Below are 13,454 nucleotides of genomic sequence, written 5' to 3' on the forward strand. Positions count from 1 at the left end.
GGCCTCCCCTGCCCAGATCCCCCTCAGGTAAAGTCATAACCTTCCAAGGGCAGCCTGTTATCTGCCGACTGGCAGAGGTGGGGTGTGAAGGTCGAGGCTTTCCAGCCCAGTGCAGGACACGGACTGACCTAGCTCACGCCAGAGCTGTGGGCAGGTCCTCTGAGCCAGGTTTTGCCAGCCTGGACCATGGTTCAACCCCTTCCCCTGCCCGAGCCAGCTTCCTGCCCCTTCTCTCATAGGGGTTGAGGCCCTAATAAACATCCTTTACCCAAACTCTGTTTCGGGCTCTGCTTTCAGAGAACTCAGCTGTGACATCAGCGACGTATTACCTTTGGAATATAAGGAGCCCCCAGGAACAATTCGCCTCTGTCTCAGGCTTCTCCCCAGAGCCCAAGGCCATCTGAAGGGGGCTTCTGAGCAGCTCCTCCAACAGGGCTTCCCACTCTACTTGAGATTTACACATCCTATCCCTCCTCCTCCCTTCAACATTTGCTTTGCAAACAAATATTAAGCACCCACTAGTTCCAGAGCCTTGACAATTTTTAAACGCCTTTCAGAGAGAATGGGAGTAAATATTTTCTCCATAAAGGGCCTAAACCCTGCGTGGTCTGCTCCACTCGGCATCCTGAGGTTCCAGCCACAGGTAGAGAGGCCATCCCTGCCAGTCCTAGCGATCTGAAACAGGTTGGTGGTTAGGAGCCTAGGCCACGTCCCCTCCCTGGCATCTGTGGTTAATTGCTTCTTTTAAGATTTTATTTATTTATTTATTTATAAATAAATATACAGACAGATTTTATTTATTTATTCATGAGAGACACACAGAGGCAGAGACATAGGCAGAGGGAGAAGCAGCCTCCCTGCGGAGATCCTGATGTGAGACTCAATCCCAGGACCCCAGGGATCATGACCTGAGCCACCCAGGTGCCGCCCACCCCTTCTTGGGAAGGTGCCCAACAAGCCTCTGAGATCAGGCGAGCTTGGCACTGTGAGACACAGACCACAGTGATAATTTTGTTTCCAAGTCACCCCACTCTACCCTCCAGTGTCTGCAGGAATCATGAGCCGAGGGGATGTAGGGGCTTAGGCTGGAAAGAGGTTTCCCAGGGACAGGCACGGAGCACCTCGCGTTTGCGCCGAGTATCCCGGGCGCATCCACCAGAGGGCAGGCTTCAGCCTTCGAGAAGCCTTCCTGATTCGCCTTCACCTACGGACTCTCTTTTCCAAGCTCCCATAGCCGCAGGGTCCACAGGGCTGCCTGGCATTACTCGGCACTCCCGGGCATCTCAGCGCTGCTGTTCCCTCTGCCGACCACTCCGACGTTATTTACCTTGATGCTGGGTGCTGTGCAATACCAGCTAACCGGTAAGAGCAGCCACTCCTTCATTTATATTTTTTCTTGTAGTTTATGAAATACCTTCACATGCATTATTCTCATTTGGTTTGCAAAGCCACTTGGAAAAATAATTTATTGTAGGGCCACTTTTTAGCAGAGGTGATGAGGCTTACAGAGGTGAAGTGGCTACACTTGGAAAAGTCACATAGTGAGTTCCTGGCGCGGCTGTCATTGACACCTATTGGGCACTTTCCATGTGCCAAGGATGATGTACAAGCTGGCTTGTAATTTAATTCTGCAGTAAATGAGACCATGAAGTATTGACAGTAGGGATAGACAAATAGATGACTGGGACATATAGAACTTATTAATGACATGGTTCAAATCTCCCATCTTCCTACTGAATTTGTTTGTTTACCTAACCTATTGATTACTAGGATTGGTGTGTTAATATAGCCCATCATAGGATGGTGGATTTCTCCTTTTCTCCATATTGGTCCAAAGCATTTTGAGGCTATGTTATTAGATGCGTACCAGTTTAGAAATGTTCTATCTCCCTCCCTCTGGTGAACTGAACTTTATCATTATATAATGACCCTCCTTATCTCTAGTGATGCTTTTTGCCTTGATATCACTTTTATTTATTTATTTAACCTAGTTTTCCTCTTCCCCAACTTTGTCAATCTGTGTTCTGATGTTTTAGGTCTGCCCTTTGTAAACAGAACATCATTGGGTTTTGTTCTTTTATTTGATCTGACATCTTTTATCTCTGAATTTGTTTATTGAGATGAATTTATTTTTATTTACTTTTCTCAGCTTGTAACGTGCATTGTATTTTTGTACTCCCCCCTCTATTTTTTTTCCTAAAGTTTTTTAAAGATGTGCTTATTTATTTGAGAGAGAGAGGGAGAGAGTGTGTGTGAGCAGGGGAAGGGGCAGAGGGCAAGGGAAAGGGTGAAGACCTCCTTTGCTGAGCGCAGAGCCTGACAGGGCTCCAACCCAATACCCTGAGATCATGACCTGAGCCCAAACCAAGAGTTGAGCGCTCAACCGACTGAGCCACCAGGTGCTACCCTCTATTTTCTTAAAAACATTTTTTGGATTGATCCCCAGCACTTGCCTCTTTTCGTTTAGAATTTACAGGTTCTATGTCTTTCAGCTGTTACATTGGCCATTCTAACCTGATGATTAGTCTGCTGAATTTTCAATTTCAATCAGCATGTTTTTTCATTTTCAGAAATTGGTTCTTTTTCAAGTTTACTACTTCCCAAATACATCAAGCTTCTCTTTTATTTTCTGAACATATTAAGGTTATTTTATATTGTGCGTCTGGTGATTCCGATATCTTTGAAGGTCTGTTTCTGCCATCTCAATTCTATGTGTTTTCCCTCATGTGCCTTGTCACCTTGTGTGTTTGGTTCTTTTCTTACTGTGAGCTGCTCACATTGCCTAGAAATTTGTAGGAATTATTTGAGGCCTGTGTTGACATCAAGTTCCTCCAAAGACAATTTGCATTTATTTCTGTCAATAATGGTCTGGTACTACTAACCCATACCACCTTAAATTAAATTCTTTACTTGAGGATTTTAAGATTACATAAATAATGTGATTTGACTTCCTATTTCATGAGGGAGCTGGCTTGCAAATTATGAATTCTTTTTTTTTTTTTAAGATTTTTATTATTAAGGGGACACCTGGGTGGCTCAGTGGTTGAGCATCTGCCTTTGGCTCAGGGCATGATCCCCGGGGATCCTGGGATTGAGTCCTGCATTGGGCTCCCCACGGGAGCCTGCTTCTCCCTCTGCCTATGTCTCTGCCCTTCTCTTTGTTTCTCTGTGTCTCTCATGAATAAATAAATAAATAAAATATTTTTTTTTAAATTTTATTTTAATCTCTACACCTAACGTGGGGCTCAAACTCACAACCTAAAGATCAAGAGTCACACACTTTACTGACTGAGCCAGGTGCCCCTCTTTCTTTCTTTCTTTCTTTCTTTCTTTCTTTCTTTCTTTCTTTCTTTCTTTCTTTCTTTCTTTCTTCTTTCTTTCTTTTCTTTTCTTTCTTTTAGATTTTAATTTATTTATTTGAATGAAAGAGAGAAAGAGCAGAGAGAGCAAGCACAGGAGCAGGGCAGGAGAGGCAGAGAGAAGAAGCCAACTCCCCACTGAGCAGGGAGCCTGATGCGGGGCTGGATCCCAGGACCCTGAGATTATGACTTGAGCAGAAGGCAGATGCTTAACAGGTGCCCTACAAATTATGAATTCTTAAAGGAAATTTTATTTGCCCCTTTTTCCCAGGGCCAGAATTGACATAGGAAGTTTTAACTCTTCTCCCTTTTGGGTGCTAGTGTTTGTTTTATATTAGTCCTTGTGCTGTAGTTATAATCCTTTGGGGTCTCATATTAGTATTCCCATCTTGGAGAGGCCCTGGGATTTATCTGTCTCCTATATGTCCTGTGCAGACAGGGAAGGAGGATGTTATGATGGGCAGGTGTTGGCAGGCACCCTGAGGGTTAAAGATAATTTGTGCATTTACTTTCCATAGTTCCTGGTTTTACTTCATTGTGGGGCAGGGCCATACTCCTAACTTTCATGGCAGCTCAGCAGCATAGTAAAAAAGAATTAAAAAGCACCAACAAGGGATCCCTGGGTGGCGCAGAGGTTTAGCGCCTGCCTTTGGCCCAGGGTGTGATCCTAGAGACCTGGGATCGAATCCCACACTGGGCTCCCGGTGCATGGAGCCTGCTTCTCCCTCTGCCTGTGTCTCTGCCTCCCTCTCTCTCTCTCTCTCTCTCTCTGTGACTATCATAATAAAAAAAAAATTTAAAAAAAAATTTAAAAAAAAAGCACCAACAACCCTCCTTTATACAACATTTTAATTTTTTTCATCAGGAGGGTTATTTAGGTCTCTAATCCACTATATTGTTGGAAAAAAGTTTAAAACATGGATTTCATGATCACAACTCACATTTGTTTCATGACATTTTTATAGTCTTCTTACATTTTAATGGTATGAGTTTTATATGGTATGACTGTGTATGTTATTTATAATGACATTTAACTCTCACAACTAACTCAGGGAGGGAGCTATCTTTATGTTTTATTTTATTTTCAGTATAGTTAACGTATGGTGCTATATTAGTTTCAGTTGTATAATATAGTGATTTGACACTTCCACATTTACTATGGAGAGGTAGACATTATTATCTGTTTTTTTTTTTTTTTAAGATTTTATTTATTTATTGGGCACTTTCCATGTGCCAAGGATGATGTACAAGCTGGCTTGTAATTTAATTCTGCAGTAAATGAGACCATGAAGTATTGACAGTAGGGATAGACAAATAGATGACTGGGACATATAGAACTTATTAATGACATGGTTCAAATCTCCCATCTTCCTACTGAATTTGTTTGTTTACCTAACCTATTGATTACTAGGATTGGTGTGTTAATATAGCCCATCATAGGATGGTGGATTTCTCCTTTTCTCCATATTGGTCCAAAGCATTTTGAGGCTATGTTATTAGATGCGTACCAGTTTAGAAATGTTCTATCTCCCTCCCTCTGGTGAACTGAACTTTATCATTATATAATGACCCTCCTTATCTCTAGTGATGCTTTTTGCCTTGATATCACTTTTATTTATTTATTTAACCTAGTTTTCCTCTTCCCCAACTTTGTCAATCTGTGTTCTGATGTTTTAGGTCTGCCCTTTGTAAACAGAACATCATTGGGTTTTGTTCTTTTATTTGATCTGACATCTTTTATCTCTGAATTTGTTTATTGAGATGAATTTATTTTTATTTACTTTTCTCAGCTTGTAACGTGCATTGTATTTTTGTACTCCCCCCTCTATTTTTTTTCCTAAAGTTTTTTAAAGATGTGCTTATTTATTTGAGAGAGAGAGGGAGAGAGTGTGTGTGAGCAGGGGAAGGGGCAGAGGGCAAGGGAAAGGGTGAAGACCTCCTTTGCTGAGCGCAGAGCCTGACAGGGCTCCAACCCAATACCCTGAGATCATGACCTGAGCCCAAACCAAGAGTTGAGCGCTCAACCGACTGAGCCACCAGGTGCTACCCTCTATTTTCTTAAAAACATTTTTTGGATTGATCCCCAGCACTTGCCTCTTTTCGTTTAGAATTTACAGGTTCTATGTCTTTCAGCTGTTACATTGGCCATTCTAACCTGATGATTAGTCTGCTGAATTTTCAATTTCAATCAGCATGTTTTTTCATTTTCAGAAATTGGTTCTTTTTCAAGTTTACTACTTCCCAAATACATCAAGCTTCTCTTTTATTTTCTGAACATATTAAGGTTATTTTATATTGTGCGTCTGGTGATTCCGATATCTTTGAAGGTCTGTTTCTGCCATCTCAATTCTATGTGTTTTCCCTCATGTGCCTTGTCACCTTGTGTGTTTGGTTCTTTTCTTACTGTGAGCTGCTCACATTGCCTAGAAATTTGTAGGAATTATTTGAGGCCTGTGTTGACATCAAGTTCCTCCAAAGACAATTTGCATTTATTTCTGTCAATAATGGTCTGGTACTACTAACCCATACCACCTTAAATTAAATTCTTTACTTGAGGATTTTAAGATTACATAAATAATGTGATTTGACTTCCTATTTCATGAGGGAGCTGGCTTGCAAATTATGAATTCTTTTTTTTTTTTTTAAGATTTTTATTATTAAGGGGACACCTGGGTGGCTCAGTGGTTGAGCATCTGCCTTTGGCTCAGGGCATGATCCCCGGGGATCCTGGGATTGAGTCCTGCATTGGGCTCCCCACGGGGAGCCTGCTTCTCCCTCTGCCTATGTCTCTGCCCTTCTCTTTGTTTCTCTGTGTCTCTCATGAATAAATAAATAAATAAAATATTTTTTTTTTAAATTTTATTTTAATCTCTACACCTAACGTGGGGGCTCAAACTCACAACCTAAAGATCAAGAGTCACACACTTTACTGACTGAGCCAGGTGCCCCTCTTTCTTTCTTTCTTTCTTTCTTTCTTTCTTTCTTTCTTTCTTTCTTTCTTTCTTTTCTTTCTTTTCTTTCTTTTAGATTTTAATTTATTTATTTGAATGAAAGAGAGAAAGAGCAGAGAGAGCAAGCACAGGAGCAGGGCAGGAGAGGCAGAGAGAAGAAGCCAACTCCCCACTGAGCAGGGAGCCTGATGCGGGGCTGGATCCCAGGACCCTGAGATTATGACTTGAGCAGAAGGCAGATGCTTAACAGGTGCCCTACAAATTATGAATTCTTAAAGGAAATTTTATTTGCCCCTTTTTCCCAGGGCCAGAATTGACATAGGAAGTTTTAACTCTTCTCCCTTTTGGGTGCTAGTGTTTGTTTTATATTAGTCCTTGTGCTGTAGTTATAATCCTTTGGGGTCTCATATTAGTATTCCCATCTTGGAGAGGCCCTGGGATTTATCTGTCTCCTATATGTCCTGTGCAGACAGGGAAGGAGGATGTTATGATGGGCAGGTGTTGGCAGGCACCCTGAGGGTTAAAGATAATTTGTGCATTTACTTTCCATAGTTCCTGGTTTTACTTCATTGTGGGGCAGGGCCATACTCCTAACTTTCATGGCAGCTCAGCAGCATAGTAAAAAAGAATTAAAAAGCACCAACAAGGGATCCCTGGGTGGCGCAGAGGTTTAGCGCCTGCCTTTGGCCCAGGGTGTGATCCTAGAGACCTGGGATCGAATCCCACACTGGGCTCCCGGTGCATGGAGCCTGCTTCTCCCTCTGCCTGTGTCTCTGCCTCCCTCTCTCTCTCTCTCTCTCTGTGACTATCATAATAAAAAAAAAATTTAAAAAAAAATTTAAAAAAAAAGCACCAACAACCCTCCTTTATACAACATTTTAATTTTTTTCATCAGGAGGGTTATTTAGGTCTCTAATCCACTATATTGTTGGAAAAAAGTTTAAAACATGGATTTCATGATCACAACTCACATTTGTTTCATGACATTTTTATAGTCTTCTTACATTTTAATGGTATGAGTTTTATATGGTATGACTGTGTATGTTATTTATAATGACATTTAACTCTCACAACTAACTCAGGGAGGGAGCTATCTTTATGTTTTATTTTATTTTCAGTATAGTTAACGTATGGTGCTATATTAGTTTCAGTTGTATAATATAGTGATTTGACACTTCCACATTTACTATGGAGAGGTAGACATTATTATCTGTTTTTTTTTTTTTTAAGATTTTATTTATTTATTCATGAGAGACACAGAGAGAGAGGGGCAGAGACACAGGCAGAGGGAGAAGCAGGCTCCATGCAGGGAACCCAAAGTAGGAGTCGATCCCGGGTCTCTAGGACCATACCCTGGGCTGAAGGCAGGCACCAAACCGCTGAGCCACCCAGGGATCCCCTATTATCTCTGTTTTACAGATAAGGAAATGTAGGCTCTGAGTTTTGCCCAAGGTTTCACCAACCATATGGGTGAACAGGGACTTAGCCATTGATATTCACCCTCCAAAGTTTCTTAGCCTTTGGAAGACATGAGCCCACATATGAATCTGATGAAAGCTCTAGCTCCTCTTCCCAAAAATATGTACATTGATACAATACACTAAAATTGTAGGGGGTTCCAGATGCTACGAAGTCCATCCATGGATAATACCATGGAAGAACCTATGTGTGTTATAATGCTGAGAGTAGATGCTAGCACAAAAAGACATATTAATTTTTTAGCTTTGATCACAAGTTCATATTCCTCTGCCTGTCTTCAAAGACCCTTCATATTCTGATCCTGCTGTCTTCATCCATTTTTTTTTTCCTGACATACATTCCCTGAAGTAGTCCTTCTGGGCTCTGTTTGTGGCTTGCCTCTGTGTGGGGAGAAGCAGTGACTAAGATTACAGGCTCTCACAGTCTGGGTTCAGATCCTGAGCAAACTGTAGACCACAGGCAGGTTATGTACCACCCTCTCTGTGGCTCTATTTCTTTTCTTTTTTCTTTTTTAATTTATTTATTCATGGGAGACACACAGATAGAGGCAGAGACACAGAAGGAGAACCAGGTTCCTCGCAGGGAGTCGGATGTGGGACTCGATCCCCAGACCCAGAATCACACCCTGAGCCAAAGGCAGACGCTCAATCGCTGAGCCACCCAGGCATTCCTTATTATTATATTTTTGAAACCAAACATTGTCACTTTAGGTTTTTTTTTGGTAGTTTCAAGTTTTTATTTAAATTCCAGTTCATTAACATACATAGATTAAATAGTTCTCAAAAGTATTTTAAAAAAAGTACTGGGCACACAGTGGTGCTAATTTCTTGAAAGGCAATTTTCCTGTTGCCATTTGAAGAGGGTAATAGTGCGTTCTGTCCTGGAGTCCTAGGGGTTCACTTGTCCCCGTGGAGAGACAAGTGCTTTGCTTTTCAAGTCTCAAGGGTGATGAAATGGCTCAAAGTGTTACAAGATGGAAATAAGCAATCCTACCTACCTCTGCAAAAGTGGGACTTCCTGAGACTGAAGGGGTGGACATGTGGTTGATTTCTTTGAGAATTGAGTTCTAATAGTGACCCATGGCAGCGAGACTTCTGATGGGATGGAATGGGACTCAGGCCTCTGTGTCTGAATAGGGCTGGCCTAGGGATCTGGTCACTAGGCATCTCAGTGGACAGAAGAGGACCAGAGGACTTTCTCCAAGTCTGATGGATAATTCTGGAAAAATTCCCTATAATCTTGACTGTCCTAGAAGGATGAAGGAACGTGACACTTCTTATCTCTTGGTGTCTTTGAGGAAATTTATAACGATACACTGTGTGTTTTGTTTTCTCAACCGAGGGCAGGGATATGTGACCTTTCTTTGTAAATCTCATGATCCTTTCATTAATAATTTTCCATGTTGAATTGAATCATTGAATCTTAGAACTGGAAGGGCTATTAGAAATTATTCCTAGTAGTGCTGACAGTAATTATTATGAAGGCAGAAGACACTTCCCTATTGGACTCTTTGGGTCCTATGTCCCTAAAAGATATCCTGAAGTTGGGAAGTTTCTTGTCTAAGGACCCAGGCCTAGGCTGAAAGTGAGTCCAGATAAACATGTAATTTATCCTCAAAGAACATTTTCTTCTCCACAGCCCATTGTAGCCCACAGGCACTGACATGCCTTTGGGAAAGACTAGAAAAACCACTGGTATTGATATGGTTAGAGCAGAGGGGTTGAGGGCCCACCAGATCTCAGCCTCAGGAAGTAAGTCCTGTCTGCTAAACTGGAAAAGGCATGGCCCAACCAGTCGCTGGAGCAGGCCGATTAGTTTGTGAGCCAGCTGGAGAGGGGCCAGAGCCTCTGCAAACAGAGTAGTCTGACATATAGACCTAGGCAAGGATGGTTGTCAGTCACTCAACTCCAGCCTGCCCTCGGCCGATTGGTGACTTAGTTTCCCAATATGTTTGGTGTCTATTCTTTTCTTTTCAATGTCTATCCACTCCATGTACCCTGCACCCAGAGTTCTCATGAAGTGTTTCCTGATATGACTTGCATGGTGGTTCTTAGTCTTTTGGGTGTCTTTAAGAATTTGCTAAAAACTGTGAACTGTCCCCATGGAAAAATGCATATTCACATAAAATTTTGCTTACAATTCTAGTGGATCCACTGATAAGACTGGATTCCTTTGGTGGATTCTTAAAAAGCCTGGCTCTACGATAACATACCTGATAGTGATTTAATGCATTACACCTTCTGTTTCTCAGAAACACAACCTGTGTTCTACTATGAGGCAGACAGTCTGAGTGAAGATAGGGACTTGAATTCGGGGTGGGGTGCTGAAACGGGTCTGGGCGTTGGTTGCTAGGAGGTAAGCGAATCTAAAAAATACTACTATCTATGACTTTTATTCCTACCCCACAGTCTGACCAATACTATTTCAATTGTAATATTTTACCATTTTCACATTAGAATTACTAATACTTAAAAAATACTGTTGAGTGCACGACCTACTGAAATTCTCACTTTATTAATATGGGATGGATCCTAGACATCAGTTTTTTAAAAATTTAAATGGCTTTATTGAAGTATAATTGATGTAAAATAAAGTACATCAAATATAAGTGCAGTTTGGTGACTTCTGATATATGTATGAAACTCACGAACATACCCATCATCCCCAAAGTACCCCCTGAAATCACAGACAAATATTTTCCTGAGGAGAGGATGTAATGCCTTCATCAGATTCTCCCAAAAGGAAAAGAATGAAAGCTACACCTGAAGCCTGGCTTATTGAGAATCCATTCATTCATTCAACATATTGTTTAAATCAGAACACAATGAACAACAATGGCTACCATTTGAGAACTTAATATGCCAGGTACTATGCAAGGCACGTTACGGGTATTTGACCCTTATAAAAATTCTGAAATGTGCATATCACCATCTCTGATATAGCAAACCTGTGCTTTAGAAGCCAGGCTGTGATGCCCTCAGTAATACCAAGTTGCCTAACTTCTGCTCAGAACAAGCTAAGGTTGAAATACCAGGGCTGAACAGGAAGTGAAAGAGTGAAGTCAAAGACCTCTTTTTTTTTTTTTTTTAAACAATTTCCTTTTGACCAATGAGAAATCATTGCAAAAGAGAAAGTACTGCCTTTAAATGACGCAAGACGCACTGTGCCCTCAAGAGGTGTGGCGGGAGGTTTTCTCAAGTAGAAGTTATTATCTAACCACAAACCAACTGTCTATCATTACACTGCATTTTAGAGGACATCTATGATTGGTCGACTCAGAGAGCAACATTTGAATTTAAAGACCAAAACAACCAGGGGTGTTCCTTCAGTGAGAAAGATAAAGCTTTGTTAGAGAAAACTCCAACTGGAGTCTGAGATTAGGCATTAAAACCCTTATAGCGGGGACACCTGGGTGGCTCAGTGGTTGAGCGTCTGCCTTTGGCTCAGGTGGTGATCCCTCGATCCTGGGATCGAGTCCCACATCGAGTCCCACATCGAGTCCCACATTGGGCTCCCTGCGTGGAGCCTGCTTCTCCCTCGGCCTGTGTCTCTGCCTCTCTGTCTCTCGTGAATAAATAAATAAAATCTTAAAAAAAAAAAAAAAGGACAATTAGCGGCCTTATATACAGTAGTAATTGTGTTTAAAAAAAAAAAAAACCTTACACCAATATTTCATTCATTTTCTCATCAAAAAGCCAGTCTCTATTTTAAGATATGTAAACACCACTGAAAAGCTATGTAAACACCATGTGAAGGCTCTTTGTAAACTGCAAGTGATTATGTAAAAGCTAGTAAATGCAAGTATTTATAGTTTAAGATGCAATTAAAAAAATTAATATCTAAATAGAAAGCAAAATTTGCCTGTCAACAAAGGCTATGCCAGGGGAAGGTGGCAGAGTCAGAAGCAGCCGCAATTCCTGATGCCTTCTTTCCTACTTGTTGCTAGATCACATACAGCACTGTTTTCTTTTTCCCATTTCTCCCTCTGGTGGTCCACTGGACCACTAAGTGCACTGTCTTCAGTACTTGTTTATTCTAGAGAATACAGAATAAAACCTATAAAAGAAAAAAAGCAGGTCAGATGACTTTATAGAAAGGAAACTATGCCTTCAAGTTATGGGTTGAAAAATTACTTCCTCTTGGTACATTTACTATACTTCATTCTGAGTCTGGGATGTATCCTTATCTTAATGATAGAAGGATTAATGAAAAAATCATTTATTTCAGGCAGTACAAGTTCTTCTGACAAATACAAGATAGTAAGCATTAAAATTTGAGAACTTGAAATGCTGAAAGAAATTCCTAGAATTCAATAATCTTTTCCTCAGCAATCGCTTCTATTACAGAAAGTTTCACCTAATAGATAGGGTGAAAATGACATTGATTCAAATATTATACCCTCTATTTTATGTTCATGAAGTAAAGCACTATAGAACTATACAGAGCCACCAAATTCAACAATATAAAATTTTCAGGGTGGGTTGTTTTTTTGTTGAAACTCACTTTATTAAAAAAAAAAACAGTCATGAACAATAAATTACAATCATTTCCCCCTTTTATAAATTCTTCATAAAATATATTTGACAATTTTAAAAGAAAATCTCAAAAGTTGCTTTCATTTTTGAAGTGCTGATGACTTTTTTTTTTGACCATTTTGTCATGCTGGTGAATTATTTTGTAGCTGCTACAATAGTTTGATTGATAAACGTTTTACAATTAAAAACAACACCAACAACAAAGAGGAAAAAACAGACCAGCAGAAAGAACTATTCAGTGTGCTATTTATCTGACACTTAACATTTACTTCATCATATTGACAAAGTATCCCTTAGCACCAAAAATCTACAGGAACCCCTTCTTTCTAAGTGACAACTAGTGCAAAATAACATTCTAGGAACTAACTGTACAACCCCATATTTAACTGGCCACAGCTGCCTATAAGCTTATTTGAAATATTTGGTCTTTTTTTCAATTAAGACAAATTTCATAAAACACTATAAACCATGGCAAGAGACTCTGAGGAATAACTGTTTATTGAGTACCTATTATGGGCAAGGCACTGTGCACAAATTTTTGCTTTCATTTTTCCTCTAGCAAATATCTAGGAATTTCCAAGTATCATTAACCTTTTATTTCTTACGCCTAGCTGCAAAAGGCCTGTGGCTATATGCCATTTTTAAACTGTCATTTTACCAACTGACCTTTAGTGCTGAGCTCACAGTAGGTACTGAATAAAATACCTTCTGATTGAAAAAACAAAGACAAAGAATTGGTATCATAGGCTATTTTAGAATACAAGGACTTGAGAAAATTCTATGAGAAACTTCCTGATCACCTCATACCTTTGCTGCCAATGAAAGATTCACTTCACAAGTGAAACCTTTCAAAATAAATGATAATCGTTAACTATTTTAAATGAGGCAAGACCAAAAACTATGTACTTAGGAAGCCATGGCTCCAAGTACACAGATATTTGAAGAGCAAATGAAGCACTGGCATACTATCACCTGAATCATCATGAATCTCTGCTGAAGTGCCATGTTATTGATGCAACATTATAATACTTTTCACTTCCAGTAAGTCAGTCCCCTTGGCCAGATCTGTGTTACAGTGATTTGGTGATCCAGAGGGTCAATTATCATGAGGTTCCAGTGTATTCCACCTC

The sequence above is a fragment of the Vulpes lagopus genome, chromosome 8 (genome assembly GCF_018345385.1).
Source record: "Vulpes lagopus strain Blue_001 chromosome 8, ASM1834538v1, whole genome shotgun sequence".
Classification (NCBI taxonomy): Eukaryota; Metazoa; Chordata; class Mammalia; order Carnivora; family Canidae; genus Vulpes; species Vulpes lagopus.